General features: G+C 40.2%; 1 long non-coding RNA gene across 1 annotated transcript; it reads right to left on the bottom strand.

Annotated features, from left to right (window-relative positions):
• Positions 1-9,489: 9,489 nt before the first annotated feature.
• Positions 9,490-11,407, bottom strand: LOC113482210. Its single transcript, XR_003398796.1, has 3 exons — positions 11,230-11,407; positions 10,163-10,298; positions 9,490-10,013 (listed from the first exon to the last, which is right to left on the bottom strand). It is a non-coding gene; the product is annotated as an uncharacterized LOC113482210 (long non-coding RNA).
• Between the last annotated feature and the right edge of the window lie 4,751 nt (positions 11,408-16,158).

The raw sequence follows: 16,158 nt of genomic DNA, 5'->3' as shown, positions 1-16,158 counted from the left end.
TAAGAGACAGCTCACAGGGGGCGGTGGGTGTTGGGGACTAGTTGCTTTTGCTGGTTTTCTTAATAGCAGGGACTGTATATTGGGTGGAATCCCAGGGTGTGCTTCGAAACCATCAAGAACATTCCTTTTTCGCCAAGATGTATAACAAAACCCGATTTTTTTACTTGATGGACTGAAATCAAGACTGACATCAATGCTCAGCAGAGCATTGCCCAGCGTACACGGACACAGTTACCTAACATTCTGAGGGTGCTTCTGTGGGCCCCCGGGAGCCCGCCTGCGATGGGATCCGGGGGGCCGACGCGGGGACCCAACACAGCGGGGCCGTGAGGGAGCCAGCGACCCCCTGCCGCTCACGAGGCTCTCCCCAGCCCCCTCAGCTCTAGAGCCGCGTACAGCAAGCTCGGAGAAATACCAGTTCGCCAATTAGATGAGTCACATCACTTCTATTTTCTTCTCTTGAAGCCCTGGGAACTAAAAGTGTGTATTTTTAAGGAATGGTGAGATTTCCAAGCCGTGAATGTCAACGAGAGGATTGCACGAGAGCTCTCCCTTAGCGCAACCTCTTACTGAGCCGGCGGCACTGCTGAGCGGCCAGCACGACCACCCGAGACACAGGGCTCCCCAGTCTAGTTAAGGGATTTTATAATGGCAACACCATCTGTGCCTTTCTTTGCATATTAATACTTCGGTTTAATTTTCAGGTTGCATTTTCACATTAGAAATCAGAATCAGACAATCTTAGTCTTTTAGTGGTTATAAACTAATAGATTTTAGAAAGCATATAAACGAACATGAGAAGCCTAAACTTAATTAAATTGTTACTGACCTCCTTCTTTACTTTAGCAGCTACAAGATAATTTATGATTCAGAATGAAACCGGAAAGCAAGAACTTGGAGTTCCAATCTCAAGTCTGCTACTGACTCATTCTTTGGCCTTTATCAAGTATTTTCTGCCTCAGTTTTGTGTCCAAGAGTCAGGAAGACCTAGAAACAATGTTGTAATGATTAATTAGGTTAGACACGACTTTTCACTTCTGGATTCTGTGAAAAGCATCAGAAACATTCAAATTGCTATTTAAATTTATGAAGCATAAAATGCTATGCAATTTCAAAATATTTAATGAATAATAACTGTAGTAATATTTTTACAGAAGGCATCTTCCTTCTGCTATTATTTTTTTAAAATAACAAATATAACATTTCTAGTTGCAATAAAGATATTTCCCATGTAGTTGAACAGCAAAATATGAACAAATACTATTGCTGAGAGCAATTTTTTTTTTGTTTCTTACCTACAGCTAAAACAACAGCAGCCAATTTTTAATTCGATATTCAATTATTTTTCAGCCATATTGAGAATTCTGGAAGTTTCCAACATTAATAATCACAGAATTTGTAATTTATATATATCCAAGCAAGTGGCATGATATCAACATTGTGACAGTCCGTTGGGAGTTTTTTAGCATCATAGTGAATGATCTATCATCTAATATCCCAGTCTTTCTTCCTCTGGAATTAGTAGGAAAACTATAGATTGCAATGGAGTCAAAGTCACTTGGTTTTGATAAAGTTTGTGCTTACAGAGCTTGCTGGAGAACTATCAAGCTCTCTAACTACTGAAGTAGTTTTAAACATGAAAGCAATCACAGTCGCTCTCCATGCTGCACAGATAACAGGTTGAGGCACAGAAGGGAAAAATGACTGACTCTCTCCTTTGTAGTAATGGCAGAACAGCCTGTTTTTAAACTCCCACACTATTCATGTGGCTGTTTACAAGATCCTATTATACAGAGCACCTCTGGTTGCTGTAATTTTTTTTTAATGCAAATGGTGCTGAGTTAGCTGCATTTCCTGAAAACATACTGAATATTGGAGTAAGGAAAGGATCTATATCAGTAAACAAGAATTTCTGATAAAAGGAAATTTTAACACCATACAGACCTAATACTAAATAGATTATTGGAATTATTACTGTGACATGGTTAGTCACAGAATTTTAACAATACTCTTCTAACATGCAAGCAGATACATTAAAATGAAAAATATTCTCCTCTTTAAGTAGAACCCAACAAAGTAGACCAAATGTTTTCAAGTACAGCGTGTCCCTTACCACCCTCTGCAAAATTAGGGTTGTTAAGCAAAGGTATCAGCAAGGTGCCAAGACCTGATTAGGAAAAGAAGGTGTACCATATCACAACTCAGAGAAAGACATGAAAGGCGAGTTCAAAACTCAGTGACAGAAGATGTCACTGCCCACACAGACACAAGATGCCGCTGATCACATAATTGGCAGCATCTTTCTAATCTGAGTGTCAGGGTCGGTGTCAAGCTTGGAACTACAAAGAATGCATTTTTTTCTCTGGCTTTTAAACACTTACTGCTTATTAGAAGTATCAAGGAAAGATATGCTATAGACAAAAAGTTAGGTTTCATAGAAAGCACATCCAAAACACTTGGAAAACTTTGCTATATCTGAATGGAAAAATCACAAAAACAGAAGGTAGATGTCACTGAGATCAAACTTGGTTAATGTGAATGCATGTACTTAAGCAGTCAACAGTTTTGTCATTGCTTTTAATGGCAGCAGGGTAAAGCCCATGTTGTCATACTACTTTTGCAGCAACTTGATGTAGAAACTACAGGTATATGTACAGGTTTTCAGCAGGAAGATTAATTGTATATTAGATTATAAAAATGTCAGTATTGTACAATCTGGGTTCACCAGTCTAGCTGCAAGCATAACAATAAAGTGGAAATACAAGCTTTGTCAGTAACAACATAGCTTTTACAGGTGTGGCAAAATTAAATGAAGGGAAAAATAAGGCTAACAATTATTTTTAAAACACAACTACTATTTACTCCATGATTTATTAATTATTAACATTTAAACAGCTTTATTTATTCCAAAAGTATGAGTTTAGGGCAAGTGTCAAACAGCACTTTAGATTTGGCTTGAGCTCAGATCTGGCCCTTTTAAAGTCAATATTCTGTTCAGTTCAGGGTTTAAGTCACTATGGGGCTTTCAGACAGTAATGAAAATGTTTGAGAAGCTTCAAAAAAAAAATCATGGAGTAGCTCCATATATATATCAACTCCACCCAGTGGCCAGTGAAGCATGTGAATGGTGTGTATGCTTTTCTAGCATTACTACTTTAAAACAACTAATGGACAATTTATTTTTGCAGAGTAGACCATATTGCCGCCTAAGTCTTTGCTACACTTCTAACTTACATTTCTGTGGAAGTTTTTATTTGGTTGGGGTTGGGTTTTTTGGGGTTTTTTGTTTTTTTAAGCTTTTTTTTTTTTTTTTTTTTTTTTTTTTTTTTTTTCCTGTCTGCATTATTTTCCTTGCTTTAACTTCCTCTGACTTCACAGAATCGTCTAGGTTGGAAAGGACCTTGAAGATCATCCAGTCCAACCATTAACCTAACATTGACAGTTCCCAACGACACCAGATCCCTCAGTGCTATGTCAGCCCGACTCTTAAACACCTCCAGGACTGGGGACTCCACCACCTCCCTGGGCAGCCCATTCCAACGCCTATTTGGAAAGACACAGCCCGTTCTGGAAAGAAATGCTTCCTAATATCTAGTCTAAATGTTCTCTGGTGCAGCTTGAGACCATTTCCTCTTTTTCTGTCGCTTGTTACTTGGTTCAAGAGACTCGCCCAGCTCTCTGCACCCTCCTTTCAGGGAGCTGTAGAGGGCGATGAGGTCTCCCCTCAGCCTCCTCTTCTCCAGACTAAACCCCCCAAGTTCCCTCAGCCGCTCCCCATCAGACCTGTGCTCCAGACCCGGCACCAGCTCCGTTGCCCTTCTCTGGACACACTCGAGTCATTCAATGGCCTTTTTGGAGTGAGGGGCCCAAAACTGAACCCAGTCATCAAGGGGCGGCCTCACCAGTGCCCAGTACAGGGGTGAGATCCCTTCCCTGTCCCTGCTGGCCACGCTATTGCTGACACAAGCCAGGATGCCATTGGCCTTCTTGGCCACCTGGACACACTGCTGGCTCCTGTTCAGCCGGCTGTCAATCAACACCCCCAGGTCCCTCTCTGACTGGCAGCTCTCCAGCCACTCCTCCCCAAGCCTGTAGCGCTGCTGGGGGTTTTTGTGGCCCAAGGGCAGCCCCCTGGCATTTGGCCTTAGTGAAAGTCACTTGGGAACTACTCAAAACTCCATGACCAGGAGCTTCACTGAAATGACTGCCATCAAGAGCTGCATTCTCCACAAGTCATCTAGCATGGACCATTGCATGACTTGTGCACATTTGGCCAACAGAAGCCAAGAAAAAATTTTTACAGACTCACTTTGTTCAATATTTCCTTCCCCATTCAAAACACAAAGCCAAACTGTTATTTGAACTGACCAGGATTTTTCAATCATCATCATCATAATCCAAATTATTTGGGTAATGCCACAGTATTTATTGCTGGTAATACATAAATATTTATTACATTGTTAAACTTGCATGTAAAGGCATGCAAGCTGAAAACTTTACCATACAAAGGGTATATACCCTTGTTTAGATCACCTATAAAAATAATAAATAGAATTGAACAAACACAGTTGCCTTTATCAGACAGACTTCTAATCTTATCTGAAGGAGCAACAGGTTCAAAGGACACATCTTTCTATCTGAAGCAAGCTGACAGATTTATTACATTTGAATCTGTAATTTTCTTGATGATTCCAAACCTTTTTTCATTTTTAATCTGTCATAAAGCCGACATGTCTGCCATTTCCCATCTTCTCTTTTTTCCCTCTCTTTAAAGGTATTTGGGCATTATTTTAATCTATTCTTTCACTAACATGCTAGCTCATATGTGTTCCAGCTCCCTGTTGAATTTTGTGTGCGTCTCTAAGTCCCTCTGGCCAAGGTGGTATATGATATAGAGCAGTTCCTCAGAGATAGTAGGCCTTTGAACTTAAAAGAAAAGAACATGAACATTGGATAGGGAGGACATAAAAGAGGTGTGCAAAGCCAGTTTGAAACAGATAATGAATACTATAGCAGCTCTTCTCTCATGCACTGCAGAAACCTGCCAGTTTGAGAATGCACGAGCTTTTCCGCTCGTACCAGAGGAACAAGCATGACGAGCCTGCTCCAGAACTTCTAGTCCCACATTATGCGAATGAGCCTTCATCAGTGGAGAAGCAGGCTGTTATCATCATTTGAGAGCTAGCTTTCTCAGCATGCCCCAGGTCCATGACTAACCAGTAAGGCTTAACTGGCAAACCCAATGTCAGCCTGGTGGCTATGGATTGCATGTGAGCTATCAGCATGGCTAAACAGAGTGAGCTTGGAAAGTATTGGTGGGCTAAGATTTGGCTTGTTTCAGTCTAAAGTACTGATTACTTTTAGAACAGAGGTGGAATTAAGACTGTAGGTTAGATCCAATTGTATAGTTTCAGAGTTAGGATTACAGTTAACTCCTGCAGAAACCATGGAGCAAAGGGATTAAAGAGTTTTCTTGCTGGCCATCAAACAAACTTTAGGAGAGCTGTCAGAATGAGTCAACCAACTAAATTAAGGTCTTGAACTGATATGGGTGTAGACCTTAAATTAGGTTTCTAGGCAGGGGTTACATCACCAGCTTTAAAAACATCCTGGTAAATACTGAAATCAGAAAGGGCACTGAATTAGGAGTCCACCTAGATTAGAAAGGGCATTTTATCTGCAGTTTCCTTACAGGCAGAAGAGTCAAGAAGTACCAACAGTGATCCCTGAGATGTCTGTGAGGCCACTAAATAGAGACAGAATGCCTAATGGACTTGCAAATCTCTATCATAAAGATGAGCTAGCCTATGCTAACAGCCCACTGACCAGAATAAACCACAAGTGATCAGTTTGTAAAGAATGATCTCTGCCCTCTTTGAAAATGGAATAGGGTTGTGTGTCATTGTGCTGGAATAGAGATGCTAGCTAGTCAGACAGGACCTATCAAGGTGGTCCTGCACACAGAAAAATTGTGGGACTTCTGTTGGCCCCACATTTTTCAGTATCTTCATCTCTACAGAGCCTTCTTTGGCAGGCACATACAAGCTCACGTGCTCTGACCTACTTTCTTTAGCCTCTGTTATACTTCACCTTCTATCCTAGATAAATGGGGTAGCACCAGGGACTAATGTGTGGCTACAGTTCTAAATGTAAAAAATAACCTATTAGAGGTTCCTCTGTCTCCTCCCTTCCTCTCCCTTTCTCTCATGAGAATCCAGGGTAATAGCACGTACCTCTTTAAATACAATAGCTCTTACGTTCCATTCAGCAAAGACTGAGAAAGAAGCCCTCTGCCTTAAACTTACCATACATTTAGGGAAGGGAAATTTTAGTCAAGGAACACCCAAAGAATGAATGGTTTTCCCCCACTGTTTCTAGGAATCACATTTACCAGTCAGTAGGGATTTCGAATACTGATTATAGTAAAAGTTAAGCTAAAATGTTCCCTTTAAAAGCATGTTTACATATGACAGAACAGTCCAGCTGTAGGTTTTTATAGATAAAATGTGTGGAGAAAGATGACACAAGCATCACCCAAACTGTCACACCCATGAGCTGTGACAAACTGGGAAAAAAATTTTGAAAACCTACTACAGTTATCTTCCACATTTCAATCTGTAATGTTTTCTCCATTTGACAAAGCCATATGAATCATTTGAGGGTATAATAAAACACAACAGTTGTTTCACACAGCACAGAAATATACAACTTAAAAGCGAAATGGAAACAATACTGTGATAGATATGACAAAAGTCTGTCACTGGTATGCAGTGTGAATCCCTATGCGTGGAGAAGGGTAGCAGGACAGGATAAAGCTGTGAACACTGAGGAGTTCTCAAACTTCAAATAATCGTAGCTCAGAACTCAAGTTCAGTGGTTACTAAGATTGCCACAATAAAAAAGGTATGTGGTCATCACTTCAAATTTGCATTACTTGAGAAACCAGATGGGATAATTCTGCATGTTAACATTTGCTGTTCAAATAGCCAAGTTTGCTCTTCTTTGACATAAGATATAGAAAATTTTGCTTATGGGGAAATCAGGTGTGGTAATTTTACCACAGGGAGAAGTACTTTGAAAGTACTTATTTCTAATGATCTGTTCTCTAGGGAAACACCGCATGATTGCCTTCACTGAAGTAGATGACTAGATATTAAAGAATTTGCTTATATAGATTAGTTGAAGAACTAATATTTTGTGTATGTTAATTTTTTTTTCAATTTAAGTCATACTTTTAAGAGTTATAAAGCAGAATGTGAAATAATGCAAACATAATTTTAAGGATGCCTAAAAGTGATAAAATTGTTAATTATAATATCTAAATATACCAATTATTCCCAGTGGATCTCCTTAGATAGATTAGTTCTACTACATTTAGGGCTTTTCACACACATTTCTTCTTTGGTGATAAAATTTGCAGGGGTTTTGTTGTTGTAATGTTCGGGGTATTTTTTGTTGTTGTTTTTAAAATTTTTTTTAAAGGATGTTCCCCTAAATTCCTTTAAAGATGTTTGATTGGCTTGTATGTATAAGTCATTACATATATATCTTCCAGGGTTGGGTTCTGTTTGTTTTTTTTTTTACCTGCAATATTTTGTAATGTTGATAGTGAAACTGTTAATAAACTAGCATGTGCTACTCACAAAAAAGAATTATCTCTAATTCAGGAAAATCTTTTCCCTTCATAGATAGTGCTCATGTCAGAAATAGTCTCTCGTTCAACTTGCTGAATTATATTTCAGTAACGAGGGATGCCACTAACAAAGCAGCATCAGAGATTTCATCTGCTTGAATTAATGAAGCTCATTGTTTAGGGTTGGACAGAAAACAGCTATTCCATCTTCTGAAAAACTGTGAAGTTTTAAAATTAAGGTGAAGCCAAGAACTCTCAGCGCTGCTCACAAAAAGTCATTGACTGTCACTCTAAATAATAAACACTCTTTCACATTCAAGGACAGTGTTATTCAGAAAGCTTTTGGTGATTTTGAAAGTGTGGTTAAAGCACATAGGGGGAAAAGGAAGAAAGGGAAATGCTGGTCATGACTTATTTTGACAAGATAGTCCCAAAGGTAAGAAATCTTCCTGATTAAAATGTTATCAAAGTAGTAAATTATTACATCAAATGCATTCATACTGACACCTAAATTTGTAATTTTCTATCATTAGTCTAAATCTAAATGAATTACATGTTTTTTTCTAAAGTAAATCAGAAAACATTATCATTGCTACATCATCTTGAATTCATTTATGGTCTACAAGTCAAAATTAATTCCACAAAAATAATCAAATAATCGATTATTTTAATAAGCAAACAAAATGGAAGCTTTTGGCTGCTTTAAAAGTAATGATTAAATAAGATAAAGTTAGGAGTAACTCTTGAGTTGAAGCAGAATGATTCTGTACTTTACTGAAATACTCAAAGAGAAGACATAGTTAAAAACTCCTGACCTTTCAGTCTGTCTGCTTATTGAAGAATAAAAGAAAAATAGTAAACGCTAAGAGACAGTTTAGATCAATCTGGGTCATTCTTTGACTCTGCAGTATACCAAAACTGATCATTTTTTTCTCATCTGTGTGTGCGCGTATGCGTATATCAAGGATGACACCTTTTTCTAGAAATCTCTTACCTTTATCAGTTTTCTCCTTGTTTTTGAAGCCTTGGGTTTCAAATACTTTCAACTATCCCCCGAATATTGATAGATGCATCTATCTCAGTCCTCACAGCAAAAATAAATCCCAGTAGTATTGCTTTCTTTGCTGACACGTGCAATACCACATTACAAATTTATCCCATCAACAGTATGGACTAGTAAGCCTTAACTCTGTCACCTGCAATTTGTATCCTCCTACAGTTCACAGATATACCTCTGGGGTCAGGGATTTTGTGTAATTAAAATATGAAGTGATTTTATGGAATCTTTAAGCTTTATAATTCTAAGCTTACTGATTTTTATTATTCACTTGACCAGGAAGAAAATAAAAACATAAGAACTTGGTCAGACCAAAAGCCCATCCAGCTCAGTATCCTGTCTCTCTCCCAGGGCCAAAGAAGGGAGCCCTAAAGATGAGTGTGAGAACATACCACTGCTTCTGCAGAATATACTCCCAGACTCCAGCAGCTTGTGGCTCTGGGACCTTGTGGCTTGCATTTAGTGTGTGTTGATCTACTCTTCTATGAATGCACCCATCACCTTCTGAACCCATGCAAATGTTTAGGATTCTGTAGCAAAGGCTCACTTAGCTTAACTGCGTTCTGTAGGACAGGACAAGAATTTGATGAAGTAATATAGGCCAGCAGCTCCCTGAGTGTATTTGTATTTTTAAAGGGAAAGGAAACTGAGATCTCTCCTTGTTAGTGGGATGGAAGTTATTAGGAAACTCTGGGCTGGCTGGATCAAGATACAGACATACAATGAGACAGGGCACAGATAGCTTCATTTTCCTTCCCTGCCTGCAGTGAACTTCTTCCCACACACAAGCATGCAAGTACAATGCAACATTAGCAATATGCTAAGGCAAGAAAAGGGCATGTAGAGTAACCGTATTCTCCAGTAGGGTTTTTTTTTTTAAGGAAGTGAGATGTTATGCTTGTGGATGTTCCACTTCACCTTAACCCCTACTTACAGAAGGCATCTCTTCATGCTAAACAGTAAAAATAGGTCCTACTTCGATGTCTGACTAAGCTAACCTAAAAAATAATTCTCCTACTGCACTGGGTTTATGATCCTGACTAGAAGCTCTAATGGTTTCCTTCTTGAACTCTGTGAAGCTAGAAAAACCTGCTATGCATCCTGGTACAAATCATAACATTAATATTTTATTATGCCTGTGGAAGTTACACACAAGTAAAAGTTACACATAAGGTGCTATGAGAACTCTGAAATAAATTTTGATTTTACATCCTTTAATTTTAACTTTCTAAGCTGTAGGCTTGGTCTTTGCTGAGAGAGAAACTTTTGGGGACTTTTGTTCTACAGTAGCTCTAATGTCTTTGAATGACCACTGAAATAAACCTGTAGAGAAACAGGAAGGTTGGGAGACGGATTAATTGCATTTATGCAGAAGTAGGCTGCTAGAAGCTGAAGTGCAGAATGGAAATTGCTCTTTTGAGTGTCCTGATAAAAAATTGTGAGTAGCTATAATGGTCAGCATTGAAACTCACGTATGTTAACAAAATTTCTCTTGAAAAGCTCAGATTTCCTCTTCTCTTTTCCAAGGTCCTGACCCTTACAGGCTCCTTTCAGGCCTTACTGGAAAGTTAACTTCTTCTAAGTTGTTTTTCCTGAACTGAAGATATTCTTAAAAAGAAATAACACACAAATAGTGTAAAACAACCGCCTTGGTGACTGATGGTCTGTGCTAAGTGTATAATTAACCATCACCCCTTTGCAGAGCAGCTAGCCTGAATGGAAGGTGTCTTGTACATGTACATTTTTGTTAAAATGGGTCACATTTTTGTAGTCTCTTAACAGACTGATCCTTTCCGTGATTAACTTTGCCTGTGTCTCTACTACTGAGCTGACATACCTGGTTTTACACTAAGGTTCATGAACATTTCATATCTACCTATCATCTATCGATCTATCATTTATCTCATCTATCTATCTATCTATCTATCTATCTATCTATCTATCTATCTATCATCTATGTATGTATGTATGTATCTATCTATCTATCTTTGCTCACACATGACTGCACTGAAGCAAGTCAAAGTGCTGCTGGAGAAGAGAAACCTGAGCACAAATGGGAGTGGAATTCCAATCCTACTTAGGCAACACAGACATAAATTGGGCCAGATCTTTCTCACACCAATCAGTACCCAGGGATACTCCCTATGGCTATTAAACATTTCAGCTTTGCATTCTACCCTGTTCCTCAGTCCTCATTATTCAGCATAATCTGTGACACACCATAATATACATCTTTAGATCAGTGAATCAGCCTGCTCATTTGCATGCATTGCTCACAAAGTGTGGTGAGAGCAGAGAGAAATGCCCTGATAAGTGTTTGTAGGGCTGTGCCTTTGGTTATGGGCATAGCTTTGCTTCTGGGGAAATTTCCCTGCAGTGATATGAGGAAATTTGCCAGTGGAAACACCACTGGTTCAGGCTACCTTTATAAGAACCAGCAAACAATGCTGCTTGAAATAAATAAATGAAATGAAGAGAAGCTGCCTACTCTTCAGGCCAGGGACAGAAGGCAGTGTTTGGAGGAGGTCTGCAGACTTACCAATATTACTAGGAGCAACTGCTGGGCCTCTGATGGTTCACTGTCTTGTGCAGCGTGGACTGGGCTTTCACATGCACATTGTCAGAGTCAGATCACCAGCTCAGACTCCCAGGCTACAGACCCAGAGACCTGAGAAACTGGCTCTATTTCCAGGCTGGACCAAGATGCATCCTCTGCTCACCTGAAGAAGCACAACATAGGTAAAGCTGATCAAGAATGATGTAGCATACACTAGAAGCACAGCTTTAATGGATGTTTTGATTTGAATGTTAAAGGGGTAGAGGAAGAGAGGACATGTAAATGTGTGCTTAGGATATATACTATCCCTTACAATGGGAAACCCTCTGCAGCAGTAAATGAGCACCACAATTATGTAGATCCAAAGCACAACAAAATTTCTAGATGACTCCCACCATCTCTGGCCTTACCCCATTCTGACTCACAAGTAACTGCACAATAGGGTCTAGGGCTTCTAACATGTTACAGACTGCCAGAGCCAGAGATCCAAAAACAAACTAGCACCTTACACTGAATCTTGGCTCACTAACCACTAAGTCACAGTACCTGCAACTGCAGTAATATGTGTAGGAATGCCCTGTCAACTCTTTGTTCTGATGACTTCCTGTACACAGCCTTCAGCATGGTCCTGCTTCCCATCGCTTTCCTCATTGGGACTGACTACTACCGCAACACTTTTAAAATGCCATATACTTAACCATCTGCCCCTGCCTTCACCCCTTCTTCCTCCCATCCTGGAAGAAAAAAACCCTACAATAATTGGCAAACTTACAGTTTCTTAGGCCTGTATGGTTCACCTCAGTGATGTAGTGACCTCAGTACACAAAACTGAGAGACCTTGTGGACTTTTCACTCTTCACTATATTCTGTTCCAGAAGAGGCTTTGCTACAAAATCATTCTTCCCCATAAAATGACATTTCAAGGTTTTGTCTACACTGTTTAAGGTCATATGTTTCACTTCCCAGGCAGGATCCCACTTAAGATAGATTTTCCAGGCATGGTACTGGGTACCAGGTAGTACCTGCATCCTCATTCAGCATATAGGACAAAGTTACACAACCAGTCTGGACAAGAGGACAAGTCATTCTCCATTAACCACACTCTTACTTTGCCAGGACTCTAGTTTTCTTCCAGAATATTCTTTCCATGCCTGCTAGATGTAGACAAGTCCAGAGGATGGAAAAATAAATGGATGAGAACAAATCAGTGGTTGTGTTTCAGCCCAAACTCTCTCTACATGAGGGAAGATGGCACAAAGCACAAACATATGCCAAAGCAAATGCCTCAGAAGGGAAATGTGACTTTTCCCTCTAGTATGTCATGCTCCAGCCATCCTCCCGTGTACCACCTTGCCCTGTTGCTTATGCTGTGAATGATCCTGAGCTTGTGCCTCCAAACTGCTCACTTCTTCAGAAATAGGAAAGACAGCAGGAGTAGGTATCTTGTCTTGGCAAGTCTGCAAAGCTGAAACTGAGACTCTGCATCAGTTAAGGGCCCCCACGCTGTGTGGGGCACACCGTGCTGCGGTCTCCGAGTCAGGCAAGTCATGGCTAGGAGTGTTTAGATGTGATTTGGTACAAATGGTGGTGAAATAGCTACTATGTCAGGGAGCTACTCCTACTCAAGTCAGTATGGACAGGAACTGCCTGCCCCAAGGGGTCCAAGTAGCACAGAGGGATCTGGTGCAATAGTGCAATTTAAGCTTTAGGCTAGTCTTTGCATTTGTTCCAAATACAAGTACAGTCACCCTGAAATAGCACAATACACTTCAGAAAAGGCTTATTAGAACTTCATACAATACCATTATTATTTCCTTCTCCCTATTTTAAATACCTCCTGACGCATTCTACGGTCATGCTTGCCTTTTTCATCACCACACTACATTCATGATTCACAGTCATCTGGTGACCAATGGGTGCACACAGTTATTTTCAACTTCTCAGTTGTTTTCAACTAATGAACATACAGTCTGCAGCAGAGGCTTGTATTAATAGTTAGATATTAGCTGATTTTGAATTTTGCCCTGTTTCTCTTACTCCTCAAAGTCATCTGGTTATTTCAGTTTGAAATGTGATTAGTTTACTAATTAGGGTTTGATTCTCCACTTCAGTTAAATTACTACCATGAGCAATCAACTCTCAATTTTTTGTACATTTTACAGTTAAGTTCAGCCCTCTAACATAGGCATTCTTCAGACTGCAAGGCTGGTTTCTCAGCGTCAGCTATCTGGAATGTCTGGGTTTCGTTTCTCTGATAGAAGCTAGCTTTTTTGCACTGATAAGTACAGGCAGTATCTAGACCAAAATGAATACTGGAATGAATACTGGAATACAACATAGAGATGATGTACTGTCATATGAGCTTTCTGAGTATGCACAAGCTGCTTTCTGTAATATTTAGTATCAAGTTACATACTTCTTAGTTTATACCCACTAGAACAGGTTCTAGTGAATTTCTTGACAGACAAAAGAGAAGAACCATGAACTTAAAAATGGCTTAAAACTACTGCATTTGCTTTGGTAGGTAGCATATTCAAAACCTGAAGATCCAGTGATACCATTTATGCATTCAACCAGTGAAGTGGAGACAGCATCCAGCTCCTGACATATCTTTTAAGAAGACAGCAAGGCACACAAGAGAAAGTGTTCATCTGTGAACTGAGATCCCAATTTAAAACTCCAATCTCACAATGATCTTCCTTTCTATCTTGTAATGGAAAGTATGAACAACTTGACAACAGCATGTAAATGCCTGCATCACAAAAAATAGCATCTATGAATATTTAGGATAGAGCTAATGCTTATGATATAGACACACTAATGAAATAATAATACACTTATTCTGCATGTAAACATCTGCAGAATAATTGGATTTCAGAGATAATAGTACAGATTCTATGTCCAGTAGTGACCCCTGGTGTTTAATGTAGTTATAACAATGATAAACTTTCCTAGCAGCAAATGACTCAATTATACTTTGGAGCCAGTTGCCTTTCTGTGACAACACATATTGCAGGCTTTTCCTCAGAGGTTAAGAAGAAACATGTAGTTTTATTATTGTTTAATTGTAAGTATCTTACAGAACTGTCACAGCTTATTCTTGCAAACACTTAACACAGCATGCCCCATACTTACTTGTATGAGGCAGAAGTTGGTTACAAAGCACCTACAGCCTTGCTACTCTAATGGCAGGCTTCTGGGTCTGGACTGCAGGCAAATTTTGCTCATTTTTTTGGCGCATGAGACTCTCCTGCATGGTACCCTGCTGTTCTCGGTCTTCCACAGGGGCAGCTGTAGCAAGCCAGCAGAGCCTGGAAAACAGCCATGAAATACTACGCGATTGCTGGCTTAACCCACAGACCTAAAGCTCTCCATTGCTTTCTTCGGATAAATTGCATCAAAGTTATTGATTAGACCTTAACAAAAATGAATCAACTTCTACATCATTATTGTTTGAAGTTAACTGCAATGAGCCCCAGTCCACTTCCAGAGAGGCTACTGAATATACATGTACCATGCAGAATGTTACAAAACCTCCCACTTGTATTTAAAATTTAATTTTTGTTGTGCAATGCAATTGCTAAGAATTATGTTTTGTCCTAAAGCCTCCTGTTTGGCACCTTTGTTACCATGATCTCTGATCCAGCCCAGACCTCTGTTCTGCTCCTCTCCCTGCCCTAAGCATCTTCCTCGATTTTACCTCTTGGTTTAGACTTGCTTTTCCAGACAGTGTGTGGGGTACCTCTGCCTTCTTCAGATGAACTTGATTTTATGTCTAATTCCTGTCAGAAGATTGACTCTGGCATTCTTATAAATAACTTATGCTCTTGCAGTTCTTAACACCGTTCTCTGCTTCTTGAATTGACAAGGCATTTGTAGGCCTCTTTACATGGAGCTAATTTGCTGTGCTAAGTACTGCATTCTAGGAAACCATCAGAAGGACCTTTTCAGAGTCATCATATACTGCCAGCATAGGTTTGAGGAATATTGTAGTCAAAACCTCAGGAGCGAATTACTGTAGTAATACATCCTTATTCTACAAACTAGCATGGAGGATTGTTAAAAAAAATTAAAATAATTATTTGTGGCGCAATTTAAGCTAACAGTATTACCATTTAACTTCAAAATCAAAAATTTCACATACATATGTACTAGCTGTATAACACTACAAATAGTACTCCATGAAAACATGGGCATTAAGTGGCTTGGGAATAAGGGAAAACCAGCCTCACCTGGCATCACTCTTCCTCTTATGTTGCCTCTTTGGTAAAAAGATCTGATTTTGCTTAGCCTTTGGTCACTAGCTCAGTGACTTGGGGGGGGAAGTATTTAACACTTTCCATTTACAATAGTTTCCCACAAAGCAAGTGCCAGTCAGACAGACATTGCTGCACAATCTGGTTTTTGGAACAGCAGCGCTTATTTTAAAAATGGGCATTTTCAACCGGAAGGCTGCTTTAATTACACCTGCTGCCTCCTTTTACTGGCCGACCAAAACCCCACAAGCAACAAAAATTTAATTAAGAAGGCAAAGTTTTAGGTGAACCCCAAACTTCCTCCCAGGCTTGTAAGAATTAAGGAGAAAGCGCTGGCAAATCTGTGCCTGATGCCACCTAAGGCACTCACAGCTCTCGTAAAGCGACCTGAGCGCCTCGCAGGGAGCTACTTCCCACACCTGCTGTTCCGAGGGCTGGACGCAGCGGGCAGAGAAAGGCCGCGGCGAAACCAGGCGGCACAACCGACCCCACAACGCCCCCTGCCGCCATCGCCGCTGAGAGCAGCCTGGGCCCCCGCCCCGCGCCTGCGCGCCAAGGCACCGCCCCCGAGGGACGAGCACCCAGTGGGGCCAATCACGGACGGGGAGGGGCGGACCGGGCCGGGCGATGCGGCCGGGCGGCGGGAGGCGTGTCC

This window comes from Athene cunicularia (assembly GCF_003259725.1).
Source record: "Athene cunicularia isolate RWA chromosome 7 unlocalized genomic scaffold, athCun1 chr7_part1, whole genome shotgun sequence".
In the NCBI taxonomy this organism is placed as follows: Eukaryota; Metazoa; Chordata; class Aves; order Strigiformes; family Strigidae; genus Athene; species Athene cunicularia.
The sequence above is the reverse complement of the archived record's forward strand: the minus strand, read 5'-3'. Positions and strand labels throughout refer to the sequence as shown.